Below are 20933 nucleotides of genomic sequence, written 5' to 3' on the forward strand. Positions count from 1 at the left end.
ACGCTAGATGTTATCTTATGAAGCATTTTCCAACAGTCAGGAGTCACTTATAGGTCTACACCAGCGATACCAGCCTCTCCGGCAACCTACCTCACGCGGCGGCGGTGTGCAAAGACAAGCGGCAGAAATCGAACGTCCCCACTAGACACTCCTACGGAGCCTCCTCCCTGGGACGCACGCGCATTTCCTTTTCTCTACCGAGGGCCCTCCTTATCCTGCGTTTCCTTTTCCGTTGCAGTCCTTGGACTACGAGTCAGCCGCTGTTGTCAATACGTTTTGTCGCCCGCCGTGGGAGACAGGAAGCACGAGCGTAGACTGTTGAGCACACGGTCTTCGGAACTCAAAGGAAAGGGGCGCGAGCCACGAAACGCAGAGCCGTTGGCTGGTCTTCTTTAGTGACTGGGTAGGTGCTTCTTCGCTGAAGAGGCGGGTCTACAGACTTCTCCCGGTGTCATTCTAGAGGGTGACCGCTAAAGAGTAACCGTCGCTTTCCATGCAGGGAGCTGCGGGTGGGAACTTGAGGCCGCGACAAAAGAAAAGACTGCTGCCGTCATCAGTACCGAAAGTAAGTTGCTAAGGGAGGGGTGCGAGACCGAGACCCAGTTTGGTTTTCTCCGGGGCCGCGTTCTGAGGCCTACGGGGACCGGTGCCAGTAAGGAAGGGAGCAGCTATTGGGGGCGAAGAAAGTGAGTTATCCAGGCTATCGCCGTCATTCCCGAAGGCCGAACTCCGCGGTGCCCCGAAGGAGCTGTGTCGGTGCGGTTCACGTGTGTTCTTTCTCTGACATACACACCCCTCTTGTGTTCCCTCTTTGCGGTAGACGGGCGAGGCACGGAAATGCGTATGTGTACCAGACCATGGAGAGAGAAGGAATTGGGGGTGTTCTTTGCATGTAATTGTACAGGTAGTCATAGACTTGCAACCATTCGTTTAGTAATCGTTCAAAGTTAGAACGGCACTGAAAAAGTGACTATAACCTTTTTTTTTTTTTTCACACAACCGTTACAGCATCCTCATGGTCATGTGATCAAAATTTGGACACTTGGCAACTCCCGTATATTTTTTATGGTTAGTGTCCTGGGGTCATGCAACTTTCTGACAAGCAAAGTCAATGGGGAAGCCTGTTTCACTTAACTGTGTTACTAACTTAACTGCAGTGATTCACTTAACTGTGGCAAGAAAGGTCATAAAATGGGGCAAAACTCACTTAACTGTCTTAGTAATGGAAATTTGGGACTCAATTGTCGCAAGTCGAGGTGTTCCTGAGGGCGTGCAGTGATGGGATGGAGTTCATTTATTGTTTGTAATTGTCAGCATTCCAAAAAGCAGACTTAAGATACTTGAATGAGGGGAAGGTGAAATTGAGTTTTCCTGTTTTTGTCCCCTTGCCATTGCTACTGTTTTTTCTTTCCATTCTCTTTCCCCAAACCAGTGGTGGGTTGTCCCCGGTTTGGACCAGTTCTATAGAACCAGTAGTGAAACCAGCGGGAGCCTCCACCCACTGACCCGGACGTCGTCATAAGTGATCTGTGCATGCACAGAAGCTTCTGCGCATAAGAACGTGCACATGCACGAGTGAAGTGAAGTGAAGGTTGACTCAGCCTTCCATCCTTTTGAGGTAGGTAAAATGAGGACCCGGTAGGTAAAATGAGGACCCGGTTTGTAGGGGCAATAAGCTGACTTTGTATAAAAAAGAACACCGCTTGGGGGGGGGGGGGGCGAAAGCCCTACTAAGCAGGTATATACAAAAGTATGAAGGCTATTGCTTAATGCATTGTTAGTCGCCCTGAGTCTCCGGAAAAGGGCAGCATATAAATTGAATCAATAAATAAATAAATGCGAACCGGTAGTAAAGGTAAGTAGAACTCACCCCTGCCCCAAACCCCTGCAGTCTGAGGAACAGCATTTGTGTCCCCCCACCCTCCCCAAACTGCTATGCATTTGTCAGGCTTAGGTGGCAAATAAGAAATTAATACATGCCAGCTGCAGATCTGTTTGGGTGATGAGGGTGCATCTTATTTCTGCAAGCTGGATACAGAGCCAACAGGTTTGTTCAGAGTGAGCTTTAGTAGTCTTTCTTGTGGTTCACACAGCTCTCTTCTGTGGAAGTGCTTATATAGTGGTGTTGTCCCCAATTCTGGTCTGAGCCTGGTGCCGAAGCCAATGATGGACGCCAGACATGAGGTGCAGGGTTTCTGATTGCTTTTTATTGGAGTACTCCAAGGAAAAGGGCTCCTGGCCAAAATGCCAAGAACCAAGAACAAAGGATTAAGTAAGTTTTATACATTTTCACTAAAAGAAAAGGCAGGACAAGGCAAGATAATAAAAAATATCATCTAATAAACATTTTAGTAATCTACAATTTGTTCTATTGGTCTCTAGCTGTCCCTATTCCTAAACCTTGGCTAATGAATGCCCCAAGAGTTATCTAATACACATTTTATTGGCTGCAGGCCATCACTATTCCTAATTGTTAGCTAAGATCTGCAAGTTGTCAGCTTTCTAACTACCCAGAATTGTTAACAAGATTTACACATGCATATTTCCTGTAGATAAGCATTCTTTGTTCTTGCCAGACACACTCCGCAATTACAGGCTTCCTGTTTTACTTTCAAGTGTGTGTCATGACCTGGCTTTATTTTAGCATACAGCCCATCATTCCCCCCCCCTTTGAATCTGAAAATGATTTAATTTTCCAAGATTCACCCAACATCAATATCCCTGTACTGAGAGACCCCATAGTTTGCTTACAGGTGGAAAGGCAAAGGGGAAAGCATTGTAATGCACAACAGGTGATTAAGAGAACAATGATTATCGCCACCAGAAGAAAAAATAATACAAAAAACAATGGATTGTGCAGAAATGGATAAACTGACCAAAGAAATACAGGGAAAAGAAGATACAGACTTTTACTTAATTTGGCAAGAATGGTACAACTGGTTAGATAAAAAAGACACGAAATAAGGGAATACCACCCAATGATACAAAAATAAGGAAATAAAATGAAATATCGTTATATAAACATTGATACAAGATGAAAGATAATATATATAGATATATAGATACATAATTACCGAAGTAACTCTATTTTCAAAGTTCAAGTTCTATGACTTGATTTCATTGTATAGTTAGTTTATGTTTAGTTTGTTTAAACGTTTATGTCTGTATGTGTATGTTTGTTTACAATAAAAAATTAAAAAAAAGAAAAGAAAGAAAGAGAACAATGATTATACATGCCAGGGTCATTACCAGGGTTCTTAACCAGCTGAAATAGGGTAACCATCCTGTCAGCCACTGCCACCAGCCTTTCCATTTGTCCATGGGAGGAGTCGCAGCTATCTTTGCTATGTGTTTAGCTCGGTTTTGGAATTCCTCTAATTTGTCTGGAATATACACACAGCATTGCTGTCCAATTAGTGCGCACACACCTCCTTTGGATGCCAATACCATATCTAGAGCCATTCTATTCTGAACAGTCATTTGTCGTATGGCTTCTTGTTCTTTTGCTGTAGCAATAAAAAGCTCCCCGGTCTCATTAGCTAGGATTTCCACCACTGCCTGTATACGATACATGGCATTATTGAGGGACCGGAGGCCACCAAACCAGGAAAGGGGTTGATAATCCTTCAGGTATTTTCTGAATTGGTCAAGATCCCTGTGGTTTCTAATCTTCCCTTCAGGTAAAGTGAGGGTAATATAGGTGGGTGGGAGGAGCACAGCTATGTAACAAATTCCCTTCCAGTTTCCGGGAAGACACATAGGCACACTGTCCACAGACAAAATACTGTCCTATCAGAGCGCACCTTATAGTGTTTTTATCATAGTATCTGTTAGGGTGTGTGTAAAAAGTATTTGTTGCTTGTGCAACGAGCAGAGCAGAAACACACAGGGAAGGAGATAAACGTCCAGCTCGTGTGAGAAAAATACTTTTATAGATAACAAACAGTCTCGGTGTAAGTAAAACAGTCCAAGGTCATAAACAGTAATATCAGTCCAGTAAGTATCTTCCCTTACCAAAGCAAACAGACTTTAGTAACTTGGTATACAGTACCATACAACAGACATAGTAAGCAACAGGATACAATCAGGTATCAATCCGGAAGAAGCAGGAAGAACCAGGAACGCTTCTCTGTGCTGCTTATTTATGCACTGTAGCCTAATTACAGGGTTCAGCAAACCCTGATTACGTGGCTCAGTTGTTTCTTAAAGAAACAGATATTGCCTGACCAACAAGTTAGGAGTAAGCTGCAAGCTGAACCTAACATTCTCCCCATTGGGCAGGACAATATACACAATAGATACAGAAACAAAAATACACATCCAAATCATACATTGTACAGTGGTATCAGTCACATTTCAGATTCTTAATCCAAAACTTTCACAACAATTGGTGTGTTTAATGGCACCTTGCGCTTTGGTAAAGTTGTCGGCAATATTGTCCTCTGATGCGCAATATTCCAATGTAATCATGTTATCCTTAACACATTGCCGAACATTCAGATAACGTATATCAGTGTATTTAGTCCTTGTCTTTACAGCAAGATTCGTTGCCATTTTAATGGCTGCCTGGTTATCTTCATAAACCGTAATAGGATAGTCCATTTTGAATCCAATATCTTCCATCAACTGTTTATAATAAATCAGTTCAGTACATGTAAGTGATAGACAAGAAAACTCCGCTTCCATGGTAGACAAACTTATGTGTTTCTGGCGAATTGATTTCCATCCAATCAGGCAGTTATCCAACATGATTGCTATTCCAGACGTAGATTTTCTGGCAAAACTGGCATCAGCATATGCCTTTAATATCATATTGGCATTTGGTTCTAAATACATAGCAAAATGCAATGTTCTTTTAAGATACCTAAGAACACGTTTAGCAGCCTGCCAATGCCTATCAGTAGGCTCTGAACTATATTGTGCTAGTTGATTAACACTAAAAGCTATATCAGGCCGTGTCCAGTTGCTCAAATACGACAAACTACCTATTAATGATTGATACAGTTCTTTACTGAACTGTGGACTCTGCAAACTATCCTGCTGGAATTCCTGTGCCATAGGAGTCTTGGCAGGTTTACATAATTCCATCCCATATTTTTTCAACAATTTGCAGATTTTATTAGATTGTGATATTTTAAATCCTCTAGATGTTTTCAGGATATCCAGCCCTAGATAATGCTGTATATGTCCTAGATTTCTAAGTTTAAATTTTGTTTGCAACTGACTGATAATCTCTCTGGCCTCAGCGTCAGTTCTGGTAATTATGGCAATGTCGTCTGTAAAGAGTAACAAGAATGAAACACATCCATCCTGTTCTTTTTTAAACAGACATTTATCTGCTACGCCCTCATAGAACCCAATGTTATGTAATTCCTGCACTATACATTGGTTCCACTCGTAACCTGATTGCCTTAAACCATATAGGCTTTTTTGTAGCCTCCAACACTCAGTTCTATCCTGTGTATCATAACCAGGAGGTTTCTTCATATATATTGTATGCCTCAACGGAGCGTTCAAGTAAGCTGTCTCGACATCTATATGAGTAATAGAGCATTTATTTCTAGCTGCCCAAACAAGCATCGTTCTCAAAGTGCTCGCTCGTAGACTTGGAGCAAAAACTTCATCATAGTCTCTATCTGTCTGTGAGAACCCTTGTGCAACAAGCCGAGCTTTATGGGTTACTACCCCATCTACACTTTTCTTTACCTTATAGACCCACCTACAGCCTATAAGTTTCTCATTTGGTGGTATTCTTACAACTTCATAGACACCAAGCCTCTTCAATGAATCAATTTCTCTATCCATTGCCTCTTGCCAGGCTTTTTGCTCCTTTTCTGGATATAATTTTATATCATGATAACTGGATGGTTCGATATCTACTTGGCAAACCACTGTGGCTTTATAGCGATCTGGTGGATGCCGGTCCCTGGAAGATCGTCTAGGCATAACAGGACTAACATCAGGTATATTGGGTTCATCCTCCCCTAACCCTAATTCCTGTTCCTGTTCTTCCACCTTAATAGATGGTTTATCATCCATCTTAGATGAACTATCATCAGGAATATGGTCCATCTTAACATCAACATCTGTAAAACCATAGTCTGCTTTTTCTAACCTGTCCCAGCCTTCATGTTCTAGGAATTTAGCACTAGCGCTACACAAAACTTTTGTTGTTCCTTTTTCCCAGAACCTATAGGACCTATGGTTAGCCTCATAGCCAACAAAAATCATTTTCTTTGCTCTCTGTTGGTCCTTCCTTCTCTGACTAACTGGTATATGCACCCAGGCTGGTGCACCAAAAGTATGTATATAACTTAAATCAGGCTTCCTGCCGTGCCATAAAGTAAAAGGAATTTTTCCTGTAGAGGAATGCACCACATTATTTAAAATATGATTGGCACATAGTATTGCTTCTCCCCATAATTTATCAGGTAAACAAGCATCAGCCAGCATAGTCCTAGTCATAGCTTGTAGGGTCTGGCCTCTTCTTTCAATATATGCATTATGTTCTGGCCGAAAAGGGGCAGAACGTTTATGCTGTATCCCAGCATCCTTCAAAAACTTAGCCAACTGATGGTTAGTAAACTCAGTTCCATTGTCAGTAACAATGCATTTCACCTTAAACCTCTGCTTCCTTTCTACAAAACGAAGCCAGTTTGTGATACATTGAAACGTATCACTTTTGGACTTCATAAGGTAGCAAAAACCATATCTGGTAAAGTGATCAACTATACTCAAAATATAGCATGCTCCCCCTAAACTGGGTTTCTTTGGCCCTATTAAGTCTAAAAAGACTACCTCCAAAGGTTTAGTTGTTTTAAACCCATTGCAGCGGTTTGCAGGTGTAACTTTGCTTTTATGCTGGTTACAAGTATTACAGTTCAGGTATTTGCTGCAAGCCCTTAACTTAATGCCATTAGACTGCTTAACAGTCAAATTCAACAACCTGAAATTCAGATGACCAAGCCTTCTATGTAGTAAATGTACGCATTCATCATGCGGCTTTACATTTCCAAATTTAGCTTTTGACTGAACTAACAGTAATGACTTATCCCTAATAACAAATAAGTCGTCTTCTAATTCTGCAGTAACTACAGTGCCTTCACATTCCAGCAAACATTTGTTGTTTTTAAAAGTTACTGTAAACCCAGAATGTAGTAATGACTTTACAGATAAAAGGTTATATTTCAAACTAGGGATATAAAGCATGGGTAAAGGGTGCTTACTAATAGAACATTGAACAAGTCCCTCCCCAGCTACAGTCACATTCCAGCCATTAGCTAATTTGACCTTTTTAGTACTTTTCTTCATATTTATAAACAGTTTTCTGTTTTTTGTTATTGATTGAGAGGCACCGCTGTCAATCACCCACCAATCATCTCTTATATTAATAGATGAACTGGTTGCTAAATTACACCCTTTCCTGGGTTTAGCAGAGTTTCTAGCAGACTCTTTCTTATTATTACAATATTTTGCAATGTGCCCCTTAGCCCCACAAGCATAACAGCGTTTAACAATATTGACATTCTCATATACAGCTTCCACTTTTGGTTGCTGTTGCATCCTGAACTGGTCTCGTTCTTGCCTACGTTTGGCCTCATCCAGTAACCTACCAGTTATACTGGCCAATGTTAGTTCATCTCTAGACAATACTTCTAATGATGAAACAAAAGAGTCATAACTGTCATCCAACGATGAAAGAATAATATAAACTTGCTGCAGTTCAGTAAACACAAGGTCTTTCTCATGTAGCTCCTGGAAAAGCCCTGTCATGGAGTCCAGGTGAGCCATCATGTCTCCTCCTTTCTGAAGATGTAAGCGAAATAATTTCCGTGTCAGGTAGATATGGACACCCACAGAGTCACGAACGTAGAGCTTCTTTAGCTTTGACCAACACCTCGCAGCAGACTCCTCGCCCCGGAAATGGACAAGTTGCTGGTCTCCCAGTGTCAGGCCAATGATGCATAAAGCACGCTCGTTGTCCCTGTGAAACTTCGCTATCTTTTTGGCATCTTCTTCGTCAGCAGCATTCAGTGCAGTTATGTCCGGTGGATTATTAACCATGTCCCACAGTCCTTCTTTTCGCAAAAGTAGACAGCATTTTGTGGACCAGGTAACATAGTTTGTTCCATCCAACCGGGTTATGGTAGAATAACTTGTACCTTGCTCAAAAGCCATCATCTTGACTACTACACCCATTGCCTGCACTTCTCACTTCCACAAAAACAAATTAAAGAGCTCTGGAACGTTCTGGGCCCATAACCAATGTTAGGGTGTGTGTAAAAAGTATTTGTTGCTTGTGCAACGAGCAGAGCAGAAACACACAGGGAAGGAGATAAACGTCCAGCTCGTGTGAGAAAAATACTTTTATAGATAACAAACAGTCTCGGTGTAAGTAAAACAGTCCAAGGTCATAAACAGTAATATCAGTCCAGTAAGTATCTTCCCTTACCAAAGCAAACAGACTTTAGTAACTTGGTATACAGTACCATACAACAGACATAGTAAGCAACAGGATACAATCAGGTATCAATCCGGAAGAAGCAGGAAGAACCAGGAACGCTTCTCTGTGCTGCTTATTTATGCACTGTAGCCTAATTACAGGGTTCAGCAAACCCTGATTACGTGGCTCAGTTGTTTCTTAAAGAAACAGATATTGCCTGACCAACAAGTTAGGAGTAAGCTGCAAGCTGAACCTAACAGTATCTATTTTTGTACCCATATGGTTTAGTAAATAAGGTTGCATAATACCCAGCGAAGTTAGTTGGTTTCCACATTGGAGCAAGCTCTCCCTGTCGTAACTCATAAGTAATCGGCATAGGCTGACACTGGAATATAGTTGTCCATTTGGGCTGGATGCACCTAGTGCGGGTTGTGATTAAATCTGGACCCCTGGCCAACTTTCCAGTTTCGTCAAATGGGGTGTAATATGAACCCCAAAAGATGTTCTCAACTTCCTGTCTGTTGGCATTTGTGTGGTTCTATACCACCTGCCTTTGGTAATCAACAACGTAATCACAGGTGGAGGATCCTATATCTATGTCATGGTGGCTGAACGCAGAGCCATGAAAGCACCAATGTCCTTTAGTTACCACTACATGTAAGAACTCGGTGTTATTGTTCTTTAAATTTGTTGAATTTTCCCAGGTGTCAAATGTTCTATCCTTAAGCCACCTGGGGTCTGCTAACCTTTCTCCCTGTTCTGCCATCCAACTAGAGTTTAATGGTAGAGGAATCAGAGGGAGTCTCATGTTCTGAGCTTACAGGCATCAAGGTGCAGACCCAACATTTGGACTGTCCCACAGCTGTAGCAACCATTTCGGACATTGCTATAAATGTATTAAGGTGTTGTGGTCCGCCAGCAGCCTGCAGAGCTGGCAGTGGAGTTGGACAGCGATGAGGCTGAGGAAGAACATGGGCCAGTCCTGGAGGCTGGGGAAGGCCTGGATGAGGGCTCTGCGTCGGAGGCAGAGATGGGGCCAGGGCCATTGGGGAGTGATGTACAGACTCCGGAGCTTCCAGAGGCTGACAGTAGAGAGGCAGAGGAACAAGAGGAGCCTGTTCCTAGTGCACGTATGAGAAGAGCTGCCAGAAGGCAAGAGCTGCTAAAGCAAAGAGGACGACTCGGGAGTAGGGCCAAGAGATGATTGGCCCCTCCCATAAGGCTTAAAAGACCAGCAACGGCTCTTGGGCTCTTTGTTGGAAAACAATGTTGATAGACTTGTTCTTGTCTTGCTGCACTTATCTCTCGTCGGCGTCTTCTGATTCTGAACTTTTGCCAAGAGAAGCCTTTGGCAGTTTGCCTAATTATACCAAGTGTCAGGTTTTGATGTCGTCTCAAATAAAATAAATTGCATTTCCAAACAAATAGTCTTTGAAGAAATCTTTCATTTTATTAAGCACGACAACCTGTCCCTGATTGTGGCGTAGCCAACTCTGACTTCCTGACCCCAAACCTTCCCTTTCCGTTCCCCAATTCTCTGCGTCTCATTGGCCCTCTTCCAAATCACTCTCCCCATATCTACTACTTCAGCTCCCAGGAATGTCCCCCCTCCCGTCTCATCTCCTAGGGGATATTATCTTCAGGGAAAATAAGTAGGTGAGAAGTCAAGCGTCCTCTTGCCAGCTGCCTCCTCTTCTCCTCCTTATGTCAGCACTAGAGTAAATGCAGGTTGAAGTGCTGACACCAAGGTTGGTGGTTAGACTGAAGAATTTGTGTTATGAAGAATTTGTTTTGATTTAGTTTGGACTATGTTGAGAATGAGTTAATTCTCAGCTGTTCTAATAAAGTCTGTTTGTTTTGGAACTGTTTGCGTCGACTACTACCTACTTGGGCTTGGGTCACAACATAAGGTGCCGTCCACTGAGGTTATGTCTAGAAGTAGTCCGTACATTTATCCCATCTCCCCTGACCATGGAAAGAGTGATCCAGAAACTAAAGAGGCTGTACCAGTTTGCCCTTCCTGTCCTCATAATTTTGATTAGCTGGGGGAGGCCAAATAAATGTTTGCTCAGCTAAACAGATAGAGAGCAGAGGAGATGTATGGTAAGTCCCTTTGTTCTAGTGTGGGTATCTACTAATACTGTTTGAGGAAAATTTCTAATTGAGAGAACAACTATTGGGGGGGGTAGTATTTCTCCCCCCATGCAGCTATGGTTTCAGAGGCTTTTGTTTCCGGAACAATAACTTAAATCCTAAATCATCTTCAGAGGAAGTCACAGGTTGCACAGTCCAAGAATCGGGGTTGGCAGATTGTGGGCATTTCTTCACTCTGGAGTGATGTTGATCTGTCCCCGTCCACACACACACACACAAACACAGCCAGCCGAGGGTTAAGGAAACACTTTGGAACACACCCAGTTTCTTTATCTCCAACTTGGCAGCGATAGACACACCTTCTGCCAAGTGCCTTTATTTTCACAGAAAAACAGAAAGATAAATACTCAGCTTCCAAATGTCCGACAACAATAAATATTTCTCTCAGCAGTTCCGAACGAGGCTTTAGTGACTATCCAAGGTTAGTTTTGTTCGTCACAAGGATCACTGACCACCACCCTCTATTATATAGTCTCTGGGGTGTGGCCCAGTGACTCAGTTCTAATCCCTAGCACGCCTCCTAAGCTGCTGCAATCGTTTATCACGCCTTTGGAGGCGTGCGTCCAGGAATGATGTTTCTTCGTCACTCTGATCCGAGCCACCTGTCTCCCTGCTAATCTCCTCTCCCTCGGCCGGCACCTGAGACAATGCCAGAGGGGAGGGGCCTGGAGAGGGAGGCCTGGCTGACTCCTCTTCCTCATGCTCGGAGCTTTCTTCCTCCGATGGGACAGGCTCAGAGGGCGGGGCCACAACACTATCCCCCACCGCAGGGCCCTTCCCCCGGGTCTGACGGTCGGGATGGAGTCGGGACGGGAACTGTTCGTGGAAAGCCCGCACTAGGTCAGGGGCCTGAACGGCAGACGCGTCCACCCAGGTGAAATCCTCGGGCCCGTACCCCTTCCAGGCGATGAGGTATTGGAAGCGCCCCTTCAGCCAATGGAAGTCCTGGATACTGTCCACCTCGTACATCGAGGCGTCGTCCTCGTCGGCTGCGGCTGGGGGGGCAGGCATCGGCGGGCGGCAGAGATGGCTCGCGGGGGCCTCGGACCAGGAGGGACCGATGAAAAACAGGGTGGAGCCGCATGGAGCGGGGTAGAGTCAACCGGTAGGCCACCGGATTGATGACCGCCTCGATAGGGAAGGGACCGATAAAGCAGTTTCCTCACCGGCCGGTCCGTGGGGAGGTGTTTCGTGGACAACCACACCCGATCTCCTACTTCCAGCGGTGGCGTCGCCTGGCGGGCGCGATCGGTGAACCGTTTATAATCCTCTTTCGCCCGGATCAGCTGCCGCCGCACCAGTTGCTGCACCGCCTGCAGCTCCGAGAGGAAGTCCCGGGTCTCGGGAACAGGGGAGTCCATGATGGTCAACGGGAAAAGCCGTGGATGGTATCCGACGTTGGCATGGAACGGGGTCATCTGGGTGGAGGTGTGTTGGGAGTTATTAAAAGCGAACTCTGCCAGGGGAAGGTACTCGGCCCAGTTGTCCTGCTGCTGGTTGACAAAACAGCGGAGGTACTGCTCCAGTATGCCGATGACCTTCTCCGTGCCCCCGTCAGTCTCCGGATGGTGCGACGACGACAGGCACACCTGCACCTCCAGCGCGGCCATCAGGCTTTTCGAGAAGCGGGCCGTGAACTGGGCCCCGCGGTCCGAAACCACCAGGTCCGGCAGGCCGTGGAGGTGGAAGATAGGTTGCAGGAACAGGCGAGCCGTGGTGCGGGCCGAGGGCAGGCCGCGGCACGGGATGAAATGTGCCATCTTCGTGAGTGCATCCACCACCACGAGGACGGTCGTGTACGTAGCGGACAGGGGCAGGTCTGTCAGGAAGTCCATGGAGATGGCTCCCCACGGTCTCTCCGGTGTCGGCAGCGGCTGGAGGAGTCCAGGAGGGGGGCCGGACGCGGCTTTGGCCTGTCGGCACATCACACAGGACGTCACGTAGGCGTGCACGTCGTACCGTACCCGAGGCCACCAAAAAGTCTGCGTCACCAAGTTCAAAGTCTTAAAGAAGCCGAAGTGCCCCGCCGCGGGGTTGTCATGGCACTGGTTCATGACGAGGGCTCGGAGTGGACTCGTGGGCACGTACAGCCGACCCCGGTGTCTGAGCAAGCCCTCCTCCACGGTCCATGGGGACGCGGGGCCGACGTCCGCTCTCCGCTGCTGCGACCAGTTGTCCCGTCACTGCGCTTCCAGCACCTGAGCCCGCAGGTCCACCGGTTCCTGGACCGCGGCCAAGGAGTCCGCTGGCAGCACCGTCCGGGGGGGAAGGGAGTCCTTGGGGCAAAAGTATTCCGGTTTACGGGATAGCGCGTCCGCCCTCTGGTTGAGGTTGCTCAGAATGTATGTGACGTGGAAGTTGAACCGGGCGAAAAACAACGACCACCGGATCTGCCGCTGGTTCAACTTCCTGGCCGTGGTGAGGTGCTCCAGGTTCCGATGGTCCGTCCGCACCTCCACCTGGTGTCAGGCCCCCTCAAGGTGATGTCGCCAAGCCTCGAACGCGGCCTTGATGGCCAGCAACTCCTTTTCCCAGATGGTGTAGTTGCGCTCGGAAGGGTTGAGTTTCCGGGAGTAGTATGCGCAGGGAAAAAGAGTGCCGCCATCCACCGGAGCCTGTAGCAGCACCACCCCAATCGCCACGTTGGACGTGTCCGTCTCCACGAACGGACGGTGTGGATTGGGGTGCCTCAGGACTGGCTCCGTGAGGAAGGCCTGCTTGAGGACCTCGAAGGCCTGCTGCTGCGGGGGCCCCCACTGGAATGGGACCTTCTTCCGAAGGAGCTGGGTCAACGGCAAGGTCAGGGTGGCGAAGCCCGGGATGAAGGTCCGATAGTAGTTGGCGAATCCCAACAGACGCTGGACGTCCTTCACCCGACGCGGGGGTTCCCAACTGCGCAAGGCCTCCACCTTGTGCGGGTCCATCGCGATGCCTTCGGGGGTGATGATGTGCCCGAGGAACTCTATGGAAGTCTGGAAGAAGTAGCATTTCTCCAACTTCGCATAGAGCTGGTGCTCCCGCAGGCGCTGCAGGACCTGGCGGACATGCTGGAGGTGACTTTCCAGGGTCCAGGAATAGATCAAAATGTCATCCAAGTAGATCACCACGAACCGATCCAGCATGTCCCGGAACACGTCGTTTATCAAGTGCTGGAAGACCGCGGGGGCGTTGGTCAGTCCGAACGGCATGACGGTATACTTGAAGTGTCCGTACCGAGTGCCGAAGGCCGTCTTCCACTCGTCCCCCTCTCGCACGCGCACCAGGTTGTAGGCCTCTCGGAGCTTAGTGAAGATAGAGGCCTCCCGCAACCTCTCCATCAGCTCTGGGATCAGCGGCAGGGGGTAGCGATTTCGCACTGTGATGGCATTCAAGCGCCGGTAGTCGCAACACAGGCGCAAGTCCCCTGTCTTCTTTTTAACGAAGAGGACCGGGGCCGAGAGCAGGGAGGTCGAAGGCCGGATGAACCCACGGGCCAGGTTCTTTTCCAGAAAGTCCCGTAAGGCGGCCAGCTCGGGCTCCGACATGGAGTAGAGGCATCCCGAGGGCAGGGGCGCGTTGGGCATCAGGTCCACCGCGCAGTCGTAGGGTCGGTGCGGGGGCAAGCGGTCCGCCTCCTTCTCGCTGAACACGTCTGCAAAGAGCGTCAGCTCCGGAGGCAAGGAGACGTTCGGGGCAGAGACGTCCTGGCCGGCGCAGGTGTGGCGAAGGTGGTCGACACACTGCAGGCTCGGGAACGAGATGGCGTTTCTCGACCACGCCACCTGAGGGTAGTGCGCCCGAAGCCAGGCCATCCCCAGGACCAAGGGAAAGTGCAGATCCGCTGTTACGTAAAACTGGATCGCCTCCTCGTGGTTCCCAATGGCGAGGTGCAAGGGCTGGGTAGCGAATTTGATGGGCCCCGCCACGAGTTCCTGCCCATCGATAGTCTCGACCCTCAACGGAGGGTCCACTGGAACCAAGGGGACTTTGTAATGGGCCACAAAGGCCTGGTCCATAAAGTTCGTGGTGGCCCCCGAGTCCACCAGCGCGTGCGCCTGGAGCCCCTCCGACCGGTTAGCCAACAACACCCGGGTGTTCAAAATCAGGTGCCGAGGGGGCTCACAGTCCACAGCCGCTGACTCCGGCGGGGCATGGTCACGTGCCTGACCCAGAGTTTCCCCTAGGCCAGGCCTGGCTCGTTTCCCGGCTGGTCACGCCGAGACTCCGGAACAGGCTTGAGCGGTCAACTCTGCTTCCGGGGACACGAGGCGGCAAAATGTCCCGCCTCGCCGCAATAGAGGCACAACCCCCCTTGACATCTCCGCATCCGCTCCTGGGCCGTCAGTTGAGGTCTGGCTGCTCTGAGCTCCATGGGCTCCTCAGCCGTCGCCACAAAACGCTGTGCGGTCCGGAGCGCTGTCAGTGCGAAACGCGGGGGTGCCGACGCTGTCGGTGGTTCCAAAAGAGCACGACGGGGCCGTCGCCGTTGCAGGCGGGCGTCGATGCGCAGGCATTGGGTCACCAGCGCGTCGAGGGTCTGTGGCGCCTCCACACGAACCAGCTCGTCCTGCATCTCGTCGGAAAGGCTGTCCTGGAAGGCGTCCATCAGCGCCACCTCATTCCAAGCCGAATCCTGGCCTAGCAGTCGGAACTCTGCAATATAGTCCTGCAGGGGGCGCTTGCCTTGGCGGAGGTCCTTGATGCGCCTCGCCGTCTGCACCCGGAGGGGGTCCTCAAACATGGTGCGCAGGTGTTGTAAAAAGCCCTGAAAGTCCAGGAGCAAGGGGCTATCTTGCAACAACAGGGGCGTGGCCCATCGGGCGGCAGTGCCAGAGAGGGAGCTGATAACAAATGCCACCCGAGCCCGGTCATCCGGAAAATCCTCCGGCCTAATCGCCATGAAAAGTTGGCATTGTCCCAGGAAGGCCGGGAACATCTCCTGCTGCCCAGAAAACCTATCTGGCACGTTCACTGGGCATCTCGGACGGGGAGGGGGAGGAGGGGGAGCTGCAGGAGCATTTCCCAAAGCAAGTTGGGCAGTTAGCTGTGCTACTTGCTGTTGCAGAAGCTGATTGGCCTCCAGCATCTGCTGTATCTGCTGCTGCAGCTGTTGGTCCATCGTGGGTTAACGATGGAGTATGTGGTGACGAACAAGATGATCTGTCCCCGTCCACACACACACACACACAAACAGCCAGCCGAGGGTTAAGGAAACACTTTGGAACACACCCAGTTTCTTTATCTCCAACTTGGCAGCGATAGACACACCTTCTGCCAAGTGCCTTTATTTTCACAGAAAAACAAAGATAAATACTCAGCTTCCAAATGTCCGACAACAATAAATATTTCTCTCAGCAGTTCCGAACGAGGCTTTAGTGACTATCCAAGGTTAGTTTTGTTCGTCACAAGGATCACTGACCACCACCCTCTATTATATAGTCTCTGGGGTGTGGTCCAGTGACTCAGTTCTAATCCCTAGCACGCCTCCTAAGCTGCTGCAATCGTTTATCACGCCTTTGGAGGCGTGCGTCCAGGAATGATGTTTCTTCGTCACTCTGATCCGAGCCACCTGTCTCCCTGCTAATCTCCTCTCCCTCGGCCGGCACCTGAGACAATGCCAGAGGGGAGGGGCCTGGAGAGGGAGGCCTGGCTGACTCCTCTTCCTCATGCTTGGAGCTTTCTTCCTCCGATGGGACAGGCTCAGAGGGCAGGGCCACAACAGATGTATCCAAGATGCCAGGCCTTCCACTTTTAGAGCTGTATGGGTGGTCAGAAGCACCTGAAACGGTCCCTTCCACTTCTCATCCAAGGAGGTAGTTGGTCCCCATGTCTTTACAAGCACCCAGTCTCCAGGTTGAAATGGATGCACTGGATATTGATTTTCCTGCAGATAACAGGAAAGAGAATTCATAACCCCAGCGAGTTGTCGTACATATTGGACCTCTCCTCTGCCTTTAGGAAGGGATATGGTCCAGGGGTGGGTTTTAATTTTTTTTACTACCGGTTCTGTGGGCGTGGCTTATTTTGTGGCCGTGGCTTGGAGGTCATGTGACTGGGTGGGCGTGGCTAGCTGGTCATGTGACCGGGTGGCCATGGCTATGTGTATAGGGACTACTCAGAGGGCTGAAAAAACTCATTTCTGACAGGTCCTCGCACTTTTGACTGGTCCTCACACTTATGATCATCCTCACATTTATGCCCATGCAGCATTCTTAACAACCATGTCACTCATTTCACAACTGCTTCTCTTCACCATGGTGACAAGATAGGGCAAAAACGTAAAATGTGAGGACAGTCGTAAGTTCGAGGACTGGTCAAAAGTGCGAGGACCAGTCAAAAATAATTTTTTCAGCCCTGTTGTGGCCCCGCCCTCTGAGCCTGTCCCATCGGAGGAAGAAAGCTCCGAGCATGAGGAAGAGGAGTCAGCCAGGCCTCCCTCTCCAGGCCCCTCCCCTCTGGCATTGTTTCAAGTGCCGGCTGAGGGAGAGGAAACAGCTGATTCGAGTCAAAGTGATAATGAAACATCATTCCTGGACGCACGCCTCCGAAGGCGTGATAAACGTTTGCAGCAGCTTGGGAGGCGTGCTAGGGATTAGAACTGAGTCACTGGACCACACCCCAGAGACTATATAATAGAGGGTAGTGGTCAAAGGATCCTTGTGACGAACAAAGCAAAACCTTGGAGTCACTAAAGCCTCGTCCGGAACTGCTGGGAGGAATATTATTTCTGTTTGGACTTTCTTGAACGTTCGCATCTTATCTGTCTGTTTGTGAAAATAAAGACCCTTGGCAGACGGTGTGTCTATCGCTGCCAAGTCGGAGATAAGACCTGGGTGCGTTCCAAAGTGTTTCCTTAACCCTCGACTGGCTGTGTGGGTGTGTGTGTGGGTACGGGGACAGATCATCTTGTTCGTCACCCCATACTCCCATCGTTAACCCACGATGGACCAACAGCTGCAGCAGCAGATACAGCAGATGCTGGAGGCCAATCAGCTTCTGCAACAGCAAGTAGCACAGCTAACTGCCCAACTTGCTTTGGGAAATGCTCCTGCAGCTCCACCTCCTCCCCCTCCCCGTCCGAGATGCCCAGTGAATGTGCCAGATAGGTTTTCTGGGCAGCAGGAGATGTTTCCGGCCTTCTTGGGACAATGCCAACTGTTTATGGCAATGAGGCCGGAGGATTTTCCGGATGACCGGGTTCGGGTGGCATTTGTTATCAGCTCCCTCTCTGGCACTGCCGCCCGATGGGCCACGCCCCTGTTGTTGCAAGATAGCCCCTTGCTCCTGGACTTTCAGGGCTTTTTACAACACCTGCGCACCATGTTTGAGGACCCCCTCCGGGTGCAGACGGCAGCGAGGCGCATCAAGGACCTCCGCCAAGGCAAGCGCCCCCTGCAGGACTATATTGCAGAGTTCCGACTGCTAGGCCAGGATTCGGCTTGGAATGAGGTGGCGCTGATGGACGCTTTCCAGGACGGCCTTTCTGACGAGATGCAGGACGAGCTGGTTCGTGTGGAGGCGCCACCGACCCTCGACGCGCTGGTGACCCAATGCCTGCGCATCGACGCCCGCTTGCAACGGCGACGGCCCCGTCGGGCTCTTCCGGAACCATCGACAGCGTCGGCACCCCCGCGTTTCGCACCGACAGCGCTCCGGACCGCACAGCGTTTTGTGGCGACGGCTGAGGAGCCTATGGAGCTTGGAGCAGCCAGACCTCAACTGACGGCCCAGGAGCGGATGCGGAGACGTCAAGGGGGGTTGTGCCTCTATTGCGGCGAGGCGGGACATTTTGCCGCCTCGTGTCCCCGGAAGCGGAGTGGACCGCTCAAGCCTGTTCCGGAGTCTCGGCGTGACCTGCCGGGAAACGGGCCAGGCCTGGCCTAGGGGAAACTCTGGGTCAGGCACGTGACCATGCCCCGCCGGAGTCGGCGGCTGTGGACTGTGAGCCCCCTCGGCACCTGATTTTGAACACCCGGGTGTTGTTGGCTAACCGGTCGGAGGGGCTCCAGGCGCACGCGCTGGTGGACTCGGGGGCCACCACGAACTTTATGGACCAGGCCTTTGTGGCCCATTACAAAGTCCCCTTGGTTCCAGTGGACCCTCCGTTGAGGGTTGAAACTATAGATGGGCGGGAACTCGTGGCGGGACCCATCAAAACCGCTACCCAGCCCTTGCGCCTCGCCATTGGAAACCACGAGGAGGCGATCCAGTTTTACGTAACGGCGGATCTGCACTTTCCCTTGGTCCTGGGGATGGCCTGGCTTCGGGCGCACGACCCTCAGGTGGCGTGGTCGAGAAACGCCATCTCGTTCCCGAGCCTGCAGTGTGTCGACCACCTTCGCCACACCTGCGCCGGCCAGGACGTCTCTGCCCCAAACGTCTCCTTGCCTCCGGAGCTGACGCCCTTCGCCGACGTGTTCAGCGAGAAGGAGGCGGACCGCTTGCCCCCGCACCGACCCTACGACTGTGCGGTGGACCTAATGCCCAACGCGCCCCTGCCCTCGGGACGCCTGTACTCCATGTCGGAGCCCGAGCTGGCCGCCTTACGGGACTTTCTGGAAAAGAACCTGGCCCGTGGGTTCATCCGGCCTTCGACCTCCCCGCTCTCGGCCCCGGTCCTCTTCGTTAAAAAGAAGACGGGGGACTTGCGCCTGTGTTGCGACTACCGGCGCTTGAACGCCATCACAGTGCGAAATCGCTACCCCCTGCCGCTGATCCCGGAGCTGATGGAGAGGTTGCGGGAGGCCTCGATCTTCACTAAGCTCGATCTCCGAGGGGCTTACAACCTGGTGCGCGTGAGAGAGGGGGACGAGTGGAAGACGGCGTTCGGCACGCGGTACGGACACTTCGAGTATACCGTCATGCCGTTCGGGTTGACCAACGCCCCCGCGGTCTTCCAGCACTTGATGAACGATGTGTTCTGGGACATGCTGGATTGGTTCGTGGTGATCTACTTGGATGACATTTTGATCTATTCCCGGACCCTGGAAAGTCACCTCCAGCATGTCCGCCAGGTCCTGCAGCGCCTGCGGGAGCACCAGCTCTATGCGAAGTTGGAGAAATGCTACTTCTTCCAGTCTTCCATAGAGTTCCTCGGGCACATCATCACCCCCGAGGGCATCGCGATGGACCCGCACAAGGTGGAGGCCTTGCGCAGTTGGGAACCCCCGCGTCGGGTGAAGGACGTCCAGCGTCTGTTGGGATTCGCCAACTACTATCGGACCTTCATCCCGGGCTTCGCCACCCTGACCTTGCCGTTGACCCAGCTCCTTCGGAAGAAGGTCCCGTTCCAGTGGGGGCCCCCGCAGCAGCAGGCCTTCGAGGTCCTCAAGCAGGCCTTCCTCACGGAGCCAGTCCTGAGGCACCCCAATCCACACCGTCCGTTCGTGGTGGAGACGGACGCGTCCAACGTGGCGATTGGGGCGGTGCTGCTACAGGCTCCGGTGGATGGCGGCACTCTTTTTCCCTGCGCATACTACTCCCGGAAACTCAACCCTTCCGAGCGCAACTACACCATCTGGGAAAAGGAGTTGCTGGCCATCAAGGCCGCGTTCGAGGCTTGGCGACATCACCTCGAGGGGGCCCGACACCAGGTGGAGGTGCGGACGGACCATCGGAACCTGGAGCACCTCACCACGGCACGGAAGTTGAACCAGCGGCAGATCCGGTGGTCGTTGTTTTTCGCCCGGTTCAACTTCCACGTCACCTACATTCCGAGCAACCTCAACCAGAGGGCGGACGCGCTATCCTGTAAGCCGGAATACTTTTGCCCCAAGGACTCCCTTCCCCCCCGGACGGTGCTGCCAGCGGACTCCTTGGCCGCGGTCCAGGAACCGGTGGACCTGCGGGCTCGGGTGCTGGAAGCGCAGCGACGGGACGACTGGTCGCAGCAGCGGAGAGCGGACGTCGGCCCCGCGTCCCCATGGACCGTGGAGGAGGGCTTGCTCAGACATCGGGGTCGGCTGTACGTGCCCACGAGTCCGCTCCGAGCCCTCGTCATGAACCAGTGTCATGACAACCCCGCGGCGGGGCACTTCGGCTTCTTTAAGACTTTGAACCTGGTGACGCGGACTTTTTGGTGGCCTCGGGTACGGCATGACGTGCACGCCTACGTGACGTCCTGTGTGACGTGCCGACAGGCCAAAGCCGCGTCCGGCCCCCCTCCCGGACTCCTCCAGCCGCTACCGACACCGGAGAGACCTTGGGGAGCCATCTCCATGGACTTCCTGACAGACCTGCCCCTGTCCGCTACGTACACGACCGTCCTCGTGGTGGTGGATGCGCTCACGAAGATGGCACATTTCATCCCGTGCCGCGGCCTGCCCTCGGCCCGCACCACGGCTCGCCTGTTCCTGCA

At 50.9% G+C, this 20933-nt stretch overlaps 1 protein-coding gene across 1 annotated transcript in view; it reads left to right on the plus strand.

Moving 5' to 3' along the window:
• Window positions 1-245: 245 nt before the first annotated feature.
• The window catches only part of SNRK (SNF related kinase), a 258721-nt gene continuing 238033 nt past the window's right edge, over window positions 246-20933 (plus strand). Inside the window, exons 1-3 of the mRNA XM_070944393.1 lie at window positions 246-403; window positions 500-565; window positions 1433-1618. The gene's annotated coding sequence lies outside the window, so the exon portion shown is untranslated. The remainder of the gene's footprint in view (window positions 404-499; window positions 566-1432; window positions 1619-20933) is intronic.

The sequence above is a fragment of the Pituophis catenifer genome, unplaced genomic scaffold (assembly GCF_029215685.1).
Source record: "Pituophis catenifer annectens isolate HBS135680 unplaced genomic scaffold, rPitCat1.0.hap2 SCAF_5, whole genome shotgun sequence".
Classification (NCBI taxonomy): domain Eukaryota; kingdom Metazoa; phylum Chordata; class Lepidosauria; order Squamata; family Colubridae; genus Pituophis; species Pituophis catenifer.